The sequence below is a fragment of the Protopterus annectens genome, chromosome 8.part1 (assembly GCF_019279795.1).
Source record: "Protopterus annectens isolate FY-2018-M chromosome 8.part1, PAN1.0, whole genome shotgun sequence".
In the NCBI taxonomy this organism is placed as follows: Eukaryota; Metazoa; Chordata; order Ceratodontiformes; family Protopteridae; genus Protopterus; species Protopterus annectens.
Genome location: NC_056742.1, coordinates 335,536,425 through 335,549,873, shown reverse-complemented (window position 1 = coordinate 335,549,873; position 13,449 = coordinate 335,536,425). Strand labels below are relative to the sequence as shown.

General features: G+C 38.6%; 1 non-coding gene across 1 annotated transcript; it reads right to left on the bottom strand.

The window, feature by feature from the left end:
* Window positions 1–835: 835 nt before the first annotated feature.
* On the bottom strand, window positions 836–907 carry TRNAG-UCC. The gene has a single exon. It is a non-coding gene; the product is annotated as a tRNA-Gly (tRNA).
* Window positions 908–13,449: the final 12,542 nt, after the last annotated feature.

Below are 13,449 nucleotides of genomic sequence, written 5' to 3'. Positions count from 1 at the left end.
TAGGTACAACAAGGGTGGGGTTAGCCACTAATAAAGAGAACATGGTGGGGGAGGGTAGAAACTCTCTAACAGAAAATGAGTTTCTTTAGTTAGACAAACTAGGGGATATAGAGTCTAACTACACTACAAGGGAAAGACAATCTATATCTAAGAAAAATACAAGGTAAATATTAACTAGCAATACAAAAAAAATATTAATATGACCTGAGCCAGTAAAAGCGCAGCCTCGTAGCTGAAGCGGCAAACGAGATCTGGGTATCTAGCGCCAAGCATTGTGGGATAAGGGGAGGCCTCGAGCCAGTAAATAGCTCTCGAGCCTTAGTAGATGGCCGAGTCGGAGCCGAGGATCGGCTCCGAACCCAACCAGCAAGAATGAAGGCGAGATAGACAACTTAACATCTAATTTTATCATCATTCATTTTCTTGCATTCCAGAAGGAATCTCCATCAATGCAAATAGTTGTCCACATGGATGTGTACCAGCTGACTTCAAATTTGAATAACATTTTCCTGTCTTATACTTTAGATACTTATTTCTGTGTATCCCCATATCTAACTACCCCTTCCTTAACAAATGCCTTATTTATTCCTACATGTTTTTTTTTTTTGTTTGTTTTGCCTATTTGTTAACCGAGTAAGCATATTAGTTTCATAGTTTCATAGTATAGTACTAGGCTATCTGCCATGGGGCATTTGTAAGCCTAGCCATAGTGATGTGGCTTTTGCCACCCCATGAAATGGTACAAAAATGTATAGAATAAATCTAGAATACTGTGCCTCTGTCTAGTGGTGACACAGTGCCCCTTATATAATAGAATTTAAATGTACAGATTTCTTGCATTGGCTGGGAATCGAACCCGAATCAACTGCTTGGAAGGCAGCTATGCTCACCACTATACCACCAATGCTATAATGCTAGTGCTGCCAGAAGGAATTGTTACAGCATCGATGAGCACTGAAACAGAAAATGCTTAGACATGTATGACTGTTTAGTGATACTTTAACTTCTACTTATTTACAGTGAAATTAAATGCAATTCAGACTTAACATTTGGACGTACATCTAAAAAGACAAGTCTTACAATCAATTTTGCAGAAATGCTGGTTAAGTGATATTATTACAATTCTCAAACACATAAAAGGGTAGACTTGCAATCTTTCCTTCACACAGGAAAATAAATCTTGCAGACTGTCTGATTTTCAATCAGGAAGAGGGAAAAAATAGCAATGACATGAGAACAAAGGAAAGATATTGCTGAAGAAATGACAATAGATTTTAGTATTATAAATGCACTCATATGGAGAGAACCAAAGTCTGTAAAAAGAAGTTGTGTCTTACCATAACGCTCCATCTCTGTTCATCTTCATTCATTCATTACTGATGAGGTTCAGAATTGATCCTCTTGTTCTGACTCAGCTGCTGTACCAAGCTCGCGTCAGCCAAAAAATTCTCATGCTACGATTACCCATAGTGCCTCTCTCCCCATTACCTCAGATAGAGTTTGCCCAAGGATGTAAAAATGGAGGCTTTTTCTGCTCAGAATACCTTAAGCAAGATAAAGGACCGTATCCAAAAACCTCCAGGAGCCTACTGGAGGGGGATGGTGAGAGGGACGTAATGAATGAATGAAGACGAACAACACAGATGGAACATTATAGTAGGACATAACTTTGTTACCCAATATTGAACATCTTCATTCATTCCTTACTGATGGGACAGAGTCCCTAGCTACCTAGTTTCCTGGGAGGCCCTATGAAGAATATTCCTGAGTACCACTGAGCCAAAGCCAAATCCAATTTGTAATGATTAATAAAGGTATGTGGAGAGGCCCATGTTGCTGCTGCACAAATATTATCCAAGGTAGCTCTGGTGTGAAAGGCCACCGAGGTTGCCATAGAGCTGGTTGAATGCACTCTAATTTTGTTTGGCAAGGGCAATTTGCTATTATGGTAGATAAAACATATGGAATCTCTTAACCATTTTGACAAGGTAATCTTGGAAACTGACTCTCCCATTTTAGGCACGGAATAAGAGATAAGGAGTTGGTCGGATTTTCTGATGGATTTTGTTCTGTCCAGGTAGAACCATAATTGTCTGTGAACATCCAGTAAATGGAGACAGTACTCCCCTTTATTGAACAAATTGTCCCTTTTTAGAGGTAACCTAGGAGCACTGTCTGGTTAAGTGGCTTGCTCAGTCACACAGTAGGCAATTGAAGGTGGATGGAATCAAACACTGTACCATGAACATAGAAAGTTCATTAATAACTCAAAGCTTTAGTCCTCTGTACTAACCATACTTCTCAAGCTCTTAATGCAAGAAATCTGGACAGAGTAAAGTAATGGGAGGAGAAAGGTCCAAAAATAGGGGCAGATTTTAAATACTGCTCTACAAACTTAGACAGCTTCTGGAATAACAGGATTTGTGTTAGCATGCATTTTCTGAAGGATATGAAGTCTAAAACTCAAATGTATATCATTATTTAGTGATACCAATCATCAACAATTTGCCAGAAGCCTCAAAATCTATGAGGAACAGGCCAAAAATATATGGCAAAAATATGGTAATTCTGCAAAAATCTGGATAGTTGAGAGGTATGGTGTTAACTGCCAGACTGATAAGAGTTTCTTTATGGTATCCCATGCATTTTTTTAATTCCAGCATAGCTTTTAATTCTACAACCTTCACAGGAAAACAGCTCATGTAGCCACAAAACCTGGAATTGTACTCACTCCCTATTCCATTTGTGCATCTTGATTTTGAATATCTCTTCAGCTGAAGATGCTGCCTCCCAGACATTTTTTTTTTAATTCCTGTAAGGCAGATACATGTTTCTGTCATGCACTCCAGCACCTTTCACTACCTCTAACATCTAAATGCTAAGTTTCTTCCTAATACTTCTGGTCCAAACTTTAAACTATTGTTACTGTACTTCTCTACCCTGCTTTTGTCCTGTCAACATACATAGAAGTACTCACTGTTGAACTGTGTATGCCACCACTATAGATAGACAATGCATCTCCATCAAAGCCATTTATTTGTGGAACTTTTCATACAAACTAAGGACACCAGTGGTTATATTACTTTTCCTCTCATATTCATAGGTTCATAGGAGATTACTAGGCTAACAGCTCAAGACCCTTTACAAGCATAGCCAATATAACCCAATTTTACCTGGTATATGGCCCCTAGGGGCAGAAGGAAGGCCTAGGTTTATGCCTATGTCTTGAGTATTTTACAGATTTTACAGATTGTTCCAATCCATAAGGGACATGGGCACCACCCCAGTTGCCAATTTATGATTCCACATCTGTCGCACCAAACTGGTCTTGAAGAGAACTAGTAAAGGACTCTGCTTAAAATGAATAGGAAGCCTATCCCATAGAAGTGGCAATCTTTTGGACTAGTCAAATACATTCCAAATGGCACATTGTACTCAATTATCAATCTAATTAGGGCTGTGTACAGTGGGACTATAATCTCCCTGGCTCTGGATGCCATACTTTTGATTATAGGTTGTGCACACACAATGATTTCCTCACCACTGTGGACACTTGATGGTCGAAGTTCAAGCTGCTATCCACCTGTGTACATAGATCCCTTACCTCTGAAGCTACTCTTAAAGGCATGTTGTTAATGTTGTAGTTAGCAGAGGTATTTAATTTCCCAAACTGCACGATAATGCATTTATTCGCATTTAGTTTCAGGCTGTGGTTCTGACACCAGTTTTTTGCCTGATTTAGACACTCCTGAAGAATATCTACTTCACTGGGGGATTCATTGATTTTCCCAGCTTGCAGTCATCTGCAATCTTTGCCATCCAGAGGCCTTCCACATAAGCCTTGGCATCCAAGAAGTAAATTTCTAGCAAGTGTGGTTCCAGCACCGAGTCATGTGCCGCACCACTAGTAACTGGCCTCTTGCTGGAACTTGAATCATCCTGTTTGACCACGTGTCCTGTCCTTCAGCCAGATGGCTATCCATCTGATGACGTAGGAATTTATGCCCATTTTTTTGAGTTGATTTATAATACCTGAGAAAGGAATTGTGTCAAATGCCTTGACCAGGTCAGGGTAGGTGGTATACAATGTTTTACCCTCACCCATGGCCTTGGTGACTTTCTCAAAGAGGTCCACCAAACTTAGTAGACATGACCTGCTCTTACTGAAGCAAAATTGGGCTGGATCCAGTGTTTGGAGGTTCCCTATGTCTGTATTTATCAGGGCCATAATTATTTTTTCCATGAGTTTACAGACAAGGCTAGTCAGTCTTATGGGTTTATAATTTCCCGGTTCAGTTGATAGTCCTCTCTTATGCAGAGGGATGATCACAGCCGGTCCAGAGGCTGTGGTTAAATAGAGTTCCTATTGAGCCTGATAGGTCCTGATTTAAACCATTTAAGAGGCAACCGGTATATCATTAGACCCAATAGATGCCATGTTTTTAGCTTTAGAGAGCACTGTGGCTACCTGTTCATTAGTGGCAATTGGCAGAAGAGTGGCAGAGGGTATCCCTTGAGGGAGAACTGGGGGTGATGGAGGAATTAAGTTTGGGCTAAATTTATCAGCCAGTAGATTTGCTATATCTCCTGTCTAAGTACAGGACATGCCTTCTATAACTAGTTCCACACATTGTTGGTTGTTGCTGTTAAGGTTGTGGACATAACTGAAGAATATCTTATGGTTACCATTAGCTTTGGAGGCTATTTGTTACTCAAAATCAGCTTTCAGAGACTTTATTATTTCCCTGATTCACTTGTTTATAATAGTGAGGGGCTTATTGCTCTGCTGGGCACATTTTGCCTTACTTCTCAAAAGGATTTTCTTTCTTTTGTTGTACAACCTATTGCAACCAGGGGTCCACCAGAGTGGCTTGTTTTTTAGTTTTACCTGGGCTTATTTTAGTTAGGTACTGAAATTTTGATGCAGTTGTTTATGTGGTTGTGCATGGGTTTTGGGTACTCCTCTGCATAAATTTCTGTGTTTTCTGGATTTAGGTGAGCTTGGAATCTAGTTATGCCATCACTTAATAGGAGATGGTTTGCCTTAGAAAAGTTTTTAAAGTTTATGGGGTTCAGTGGGAGGTCTAGTTTTACCTTAGTTTCCAGGGAGACCATTTTATGATCTGATTTTACCACTGAGGACATTACACACGGGGGAGTGCAGTACTCTTATATGTTTGTGAGTGCTGGATCTAGGAAATTTGTTCCGTTGATGGGAGTGCAGACCAGCTGCTCCAGGGTATTTGAGTTCACAAAGTCGATGAATCTTTCGGCCTGTATGTTAGTGGTAGTCTATGAATCCCAGTTTATGGAGGGGTAGTTAAAATCACTCATGAGTATGGTATTGATCTGAATGATGAGTGATTCAAGTGACGACAGGTATGATGTGTGGGTATCATTATTCATGGAGGGGGGACTATTCATGGATGGGGGACCGATAGCCATCAAGAACACAGTAATGGATTTTCCCATAGTAAGTTGGACATGGAGTAGTTCAAGCATGCCATGTTGTTTGATCAACCTTGAGGTGATATTACCTTTTATGTAGATAGATGCACTTCTACCTTTCACTCTTTCTCATTCAGTGGGTGAGCATAAAGTAAGATAGGCATTATAGCCGTGCACTGCCAGACTGCTTCTGGTGGCTCTAAAGTAAGTTTCTGTAACTGCACAGACATCAGAATTTTCCAGAGTGAGGAGAGCTTCTAGGGAGTGCAGTTTCTTGTTGAAACTGTTAGCACTGAGCAGTAACACCTTTAGCTGGTCCTGAGTAGCTTTATTTATGTTGGAAGGTTTGTCTGTTTAGCAATGCCTAAGAAAGGCAAAATAGGGTCGGATAATGCTTTTGCCAGTAACTGAAAGCTTAGAGGTGATATGTGGAGAACATCCCTGGCAAAGCAATGTGGTTAGTTGACCATGTCTTCCCAGACTGACAAATATTGGACCCCTTTGGAATAACACCAGCAACTAAGCCAATTGATAAGGTCAATCATTTTCTGTCAGCATTGCAGCATTATCCTTGGAGATGGTAGAATACTGCGCAGTGTTAGGCTCCTACCTGCCTATGACACATATTCTGAGAGTTCAATCATGTTTCTCTTCATATAATCCAGGGAGGTACATCTCAGGTCATTTACACCCACATTGACTATGACTGAGTCATACTGGTACTTAGGGGTGAGTGACCTGAGTGCTTGCATGATCTGCCAGATCCTGGCCCCTGACAGGCAATTAATTGTAACATTCTCTTTATTCAGTCCTATAAGAGGGACATCAGTGCATCCCACAATGGAATCACCTATGACCAGAATGCTGGGCTGTGAAATGTTTCGCTTCATTTGCCGTACCACCTTACTTGGTAGTTGAGACACATTGATAAGTGGCTTTATTTGTCGTGCTGGTAAGTTTTTTTTTTCTTTTTTTTTTGGGGGGGGGGTATGCAGAGGTTCAGAGAATTTTGCCTGAGAGGCCTTTGAGGCTTGGGTAGGTTACATGTCAGCACCTCCACATATGTAGGTCTGTGTGTATGATCCTTACTGGGTGCAGTGAATGGTGTGTGTGTGTGTGTGGGGGGGGGGGTCACTGACAAACTGTTTGTTGCATTTTGTGTCTGTATGTGTCTGGCCTCCAGTAACAATGTGTAAGTACATCTCTCACATATTGTATTTGTCTATTTAAGAAGTAAGTGGTTGTCAGTATACATTAGCAAATGCTACGTTGCCTCAGGATGCCCATGTCCACTAATCTGGAAACAAAGATGGTAGTAAAATGCTGATTCATGGCTGCCAGTCTTAATGTACTTGCAAAGGGAAGGAGTGGTGGGTGTTTCTAACCAGATGGGGGATGCCTACTACTTGCTGAATCTGCTGCTAACCTAGCCTGCGATGCTGCCAAGCACCCAAATCAACTGCTCACTGAGCAATGATAGTCCTGGGTCCTAAGATAAAGTTATGCAAACTAAAAAATTCTGAACTGAGTGTGTAAGTGCTGTTCACTGTGCAAACTAATTTCCTGGTGAGTGCTGCAGGACTGGAGTAAAGTTCCAAGGTGGTTCAAGCTTTTGGCATTTGTATACATACTGAGAACCACAAACCCCACCACTTTGGGAAGAGCAGCTTCACCCAAACGCTTAAAAAAAAACAAGTTTAACAATAACTAAGCCCACAGACAAATCAGACAAGCACACAATGAGTTCTGTTCCAGTAATTCCTAGCTCATATGACTGAAATCAGCTCTGTCCTGCCACAAGAGTACAGACTTGGACTCTCTTAATGTAAAATGACTGGTTTGGAGCCCAAGTGTTGGGAGCAACAAACAGATGTCTGGAACTAACTTAACAATTCAACTAGATACATTGTGATTACTTTAGAACAGCAGCCCTACAGTAGTTAGAAAAACAGTTTGAATCCTTGAAAAAATGCAGAAAAACAATTAAATAACACAGTAGACCTTCACATTAGATGAAAATACACAGTGCAAGTGCAAAAAATATACTTAGATTTGTTTTCTTAGCCTTGGATGGCTTCTGATACTTGCAAAATCATTCCAAGTCTGTGGCATCGTTGCCAAACGATGAGCATCTCTGATAAATGAACTGTTGCTCTTACAGCAATCTTCCAATTTCCTTAATTGATACAATAAGTCTTACTTATTTTATCATTGCTGGCAAATAATAACCACTAGTGTCCTTATTTTGTATGAAAAGCTCCACAAATTAATTACATTGATAGGGATGACTGCCTTGGTAAAGTGTTGTTTACAGAAACACACAGCACACATCTGAAGTGCCCATGATTTTTCAGTGAATTTCTTGATGTTGACTGATATTTTTGCTGTGTCTCTCCTACAATTGTTGACTTTCTGATAGAACATTGATGACAGCAGGGAGCAAACAGTGTTAGAGATTACAATTAAAGATACTGACCCACTTCCTGATTTTATCAGTTCTGATGGAGGGGTGAGCTTGGCAGGATAGCTTTACTGACTTTGCCAGTAAAAATGCAGTATATTTATGAAACAGCATTGGGGTTATTAACTGTACCCCATCTCCTAATTGTTTTCACAAAGAGTTAAATGCTGTTTTGCAATGCAAAGGTTTAAAGGGGATAAGAAGGTGGCATAGGGAAAAGTAGCTTATGCTAGCAGTTCTAAGTGTACGTACTGGGCTAGTAACAACATTTCTGAAAGGTCAGTTAAGCTTGTCTTGCAGTTGGTTTAGAGGCTTAAGGAGCTATTAATAAGATGTTTCCTGTGGTCAAGTGGTCCGTGTTTGATTCCTTCTTCTTCCATAGACTAACTGTGTAAATCTGAGCAAGTCATTTAACCATAGTCCTCTGAGGCTACGGCTGAAAAAGCCCCATGGAGATCAGTGCTCTTCCCCAGCAGAAAATACAAATAATAATTAATAATAATAATAACGCCAAATACATTTTAATACAAAAATAGTTAAATAAGAATGCTTTTAGTACATTTTTAGAAAGGTGCTCACATGTAGCTGAACATTTGGCCAGTCAATCAAAATCTTCCTGACCTGTAAAATAGACTTTAAGACAACAGTGCTAATGGAATTATCAATAGTAAATAAAAGTGAATATTTCCCATAAGGAGGTAGATTATATTACAAATACCTACTGCTGAGCCAATTATTTTAATATGAAAATAGCCATCGATAACACTAAGATACTTTTATAAATTATGTCTATTAACTTTGCATTGTAGCGTTGTCGCCTCACAGTAAGACGCTGTCCGGTTCGATTCTCAGCTAGAGAGTCTTCTGCGTGGAGACATGCGTGAATGGGCGTACCTTCGTTGAAGGTTGTGCATCAGGCCTGGCAAGCCGGTACGTAAAAATCAACTGCCAATCATTAGCGGACCAGAGTTCCGCTGTGGCGACCCCTAACCGGGAAAAGCCGAAAGACACAATCAAACTTTGCATTGTAACTATATAAAGAATTCTCATAAAAGAGGGAGAAATAGAAGGGAGAAGCTTTATTATTATGGTAGTCTGCCTTTGAAGATTTAGTGTTATGTTACCTTACACAACTGTGTTGTCATCTTTGGGGAAAATACTGTAACAGTAAATTATAACATATGGGTAGAATCCCAAGCAGTACTTAATTACTCCAAGGAGGTAAACAGCAACAGGATTCCCTATAACACAGCCATAACCAAATCTGTCCTGCTTGCAAACCATGTTTCCAGCTTGTAGTGTGTGATGAAATGAGGACATTAGTTCATGTGGCAGTTTCTAAGTTGCCCTTTGCAAAAACATTTCTAAAGCCAAGCTGCTGAAGCTGTTTCTGTTGTGATGGCATGGGTCTACGAATGCCTAGCTGCGACATAGAATATTTATTACAGCAAATAGCAGTACAGTGGGACATCTAATTTGGCAAAGTTTGCTAATTAAGGGAGGTCTTCTCTCCACTTTTTGAAAGAAATAAAAAACTTGATTGATTTCCTGAAGATATATGTTTTCTGATAAAATAACTTGATTATCTATGAATGTACAGTATTTCTATATGGTATATTCAGTTTTCAGAGATTGGACAGAAGACTAGGAGCTGAATTGATTGGCTGAGAAATATTACAAAGATACTCATGGTCATAAATGAAGTATTAGCCTTAAGCAACACTCATGAAAAACTATATATGATGGCCTGCACATGAGAGCTTGTAACTCTGAAAGTCTTCTTGCTGAGACTAATGCAACTAGAAAGAGGGTTTCCTAGGCTTCTACAAGTTTAAATCCCAGGGAGTAGAAACAAACCTTCTTAAGGGTCTTAAAAGCAGTACATTCTTCAAAAAGGTCTTAAAATAGAAATTGCTGCTTTCTCGGGGAAAACTCTCATAGAAGTAGCATCCTCAGAGACATTTGCTTTGATAGAGAAAGCAAGGTTTGAATAAAGCAGATAGTTGAGATAATCAAAGGTCATTAGAATGAGCCAATTCATTTGGTGTAGGTCTTAGGAAGAGATCCATGAGACAATTCATTTGGTGTAGACCTCTGGAAGAAATCCATGAGACGTCTACATTTCTGAAGGTAAGATAGCCTTGTATTAGGGCTTTTGAATTCCTTTAATATTTAAAACTAGGCTAAAAAAGTAATCACCTTTAGGAATTAAAATTCTGTTTTCCAGGTTAAAAATATTCTGTATTTTTCATGAGTAAGGTTCATTATTTTGCCTGCTGCTGCATTAGCAGGAACTTGCACAGATGTAGAGGCTATGTGGAATGTGTATATAATATTATCAAAGAAAAAATGACGGTTATTTTGCTCAGTCTATGCAAACTGAGTTGGATCTTTCCATTGTCACTTTGAGAAATATGTTCTAAATTAGAGGACATTGAGAAAAGGCATACAGTAAAGCTTTTGAGTCCTTAGGAATAAGAAGGTGACCAGCTTCCATACTGTCTAAAAATGAATAGTAGAGCAAAGGGCAGGACTTGATTGTTTTGATGTGTATAAAATAAATACAACTCTAGCATACATTGCTTGTATACAGTCTTCTGAAAAGTTAATGGATCTAGCTTCCACTCCTGAACCAAAGTTACCTGTCGGCTGAGAAAGCCTACCAACTGGTTGTACAGTTCTGCAAAGTATACTGCAGAGATATAAAGATTGTGCTGAATAGCTAAATGCCGAAGCAGAGTTGTCTCTTTGAAGAGCTGTGAAAACTCTGGTGTGCCCCATTCTGTAATATATAGCATATATTGTGAGTTTGCCTGTCTCTGTACTAGTTTGAAGTTAACTCAGAAGGAAGTCATCCTGAAATGCTGTCAGGGTTCTGAATACTGTTTTCATGTATTTTAGGTTGGTGTGAAGAGATCTTCATTGCTGACAAGTGCCTTGAACTGAAAAATTGTTGAAGTAGCACCCACCACCCAATAAAAACAAATGTTGAGACTCTGTATAAAGATATAGTCATCCAGCTAGATAGCTTTTCTTTTCTTTTTTTCTTTTTTTTAATGGCTAGGTAGGCTGGTCTGTCTGGTCATTTTCAGCCATGACCCTGGCTCAACAAATAACAGTAAGAGTAGATACAAAGATGCAATAACATGCTCAGCAAGCTTTACAAAACAGCACATTTGAATGAAAGATTGAAGGAAATGAAAAAAAACATGCAAGTTCAACATATAAAGTAATATAAAGTAATAAGGGTATTACTGGAATATAGTAACTTATGATTTAGCAATAATCCATGACTGGGTGTGGGTATCACCGGATTTCGCCCGAGTGATTAAACAAAGCCAGCTGTGGATAAACCTGGTGATATCCTCACACAGGAGTGAATTATTGCTATTATACAATGAAATTATTTAAGAAAGAAATCTCTTACCTTTTTTTAAATAATGCCATTGTATGAATGGACTTAAGTGCTCTTCTGCTGAGTACTGGTAGTCTGGAGCATGAAGAATGTGTAGTCGCATTCACTGGCCATGTAAGTGGTTGTAAAATACATTGAACTTTCTGTTTTGTTTTGTCCTTAAGTATTGATGAGGTTTCTTTTGTGCTGTATGTGCAGTCCTTATTTCTGTCTTTTTTTTTTCTTTTTGTTGAGATGATGTGGACTTGGAGGTGGTGTCTTCTGAGCACAGTCTATATTTTCTTTCCTTTTTTTTAATTAGGTGCTATAGTATTTATTATTTTAAAATGAGAAAAATAAGCACACCCACCAGAGCAAATGCCTCTCCGCTGACCGTAATAGAGTATGTATAAAATCCAAAAGCAAGAACCAGAGAGAGGCAACCACCAGGCTTCCAATAATTCAGTCTTGTTGTAAAAATATATAAAAGGAATATAAAATATTTAAGGTCTGATGAAGCTGTTAGTGAAAGCACTTTCCTAGTGCACGAATTAAAGGACTTTTATATATTTTTACAACGAGACTGGATTATTGGAAGCCTGGTGGTTGCCTCTCTCTGCTTCTTGCTTTTGGATTTTATACATAATTTATTATTTTAAGTTGTATTATTCTGCTCCAGGGACAGATTAGTTATGCAGGGTTACATGTGATTTTTTTTTTAACAGTTAAGAGTCTCCGCTTAGTGGCACAGAGAAATGAGTTTCCTTCTTTTTATTGGGAATTTCTCAATTTACAATGGGCACTTTTTGAATATGAATGACCCTTTATTACATAATTACATATAAGAGACATAAATAATTGTATTTGCATATGCACACAAGAATATTATTCTCAATAAAGCAAAACTGTGGTTTTGAGTTGTCAAAATGATTTATGCTGGTGAGGTGTATGTTTTTGCAACCTAGCCATTACCTTTGAAGCAGCTGTTAAGTACTAGAATTGTTTTAACTGTTGTTTTAAATTCAATTTTCAAGACTTCTCATGTCATCAGGTAGGTAGTTTCATGTGGTTGCAGCAATTCTGATAAATGCCTTTTCACTGATTGCCTTTCCAAATTGTGGTCTCATTAAGGAGAAAAAATCTGTTAGGGAACTCATTGTGTATGTCGGTTCTTTAACAGTTAGCAGTGATTTGAGCGGGGGGCAGTTCTGGAGATTAATAATTTTGAAAAGAAGCTTATTTAAAAGCATTATTCCTCTACTAGTTTAAATATTTTTAAGAACAGCCTGGACACCTATTATGGGAACAAGTGTTTTGGTATATTGGCAAGCTAGAAGGGCATTAATGCCCTTGCTTGAAATATTTGTATGCATGTATGTACCTTGCACTGGAAGTCATTTGAATTGTTTCAATAGCTCGCAGTAGCCAGTGTGTCTATTAGCTTATTTTCAGTTATTTGGAGAGGTGGATATAGAATGAGGACTGTAAAGTTATGAGGGGCAAGCAGTACTCTAATTTTGGAATTAATATATTTCTTACAGTCGATTGCCATGCAGGTGGTGAGAGCAGATATGAAATTTTGTAGCACAACTTAAGTTTCCTTAGCACCTTATAAGAATTTGATTCAATGTGTTTCTTAAGGCTTAGGTTAAGGTCTAAAGTGAGAACTAAATATTTCTGGTTGTCTACGAAGGGAAAGAGTGTTCACTCCAATCTTTGACTATGAGAGAGGTCTATTTTCCTACTGGTTGTTGAGAACAAAAGCACATAATTTCTGATTTGCATTTATTAAATTGATTGCAGTTGTATTTGGCTAGTTGTTTAAAGATTCTATAAATTTAACAAATGACTTGTCAAAATATAATATGAATATGTCATTGGCATAAAGAACCAGTTTGACAGAAGGGAGATCATGGGTCAGATGATTTAGGAACAGAGGGAGATTTAGGAAGAGAGAGAATAGAAGTGTATCTAAAACTGAACTCAAGGAACAACACAGGTTAATGTTTCAAAATTTAAGAGGTAAAATTTTACAGCACTTTGAATGCTCAGCTAAGTAATTTTAGCCATAAGATGGTACTTTGTCCAAAATTAAGTCTAGCCAGTTTGTTCAAGTGAAGTGTATGGTTTAAGGTCTCTAAAGCAC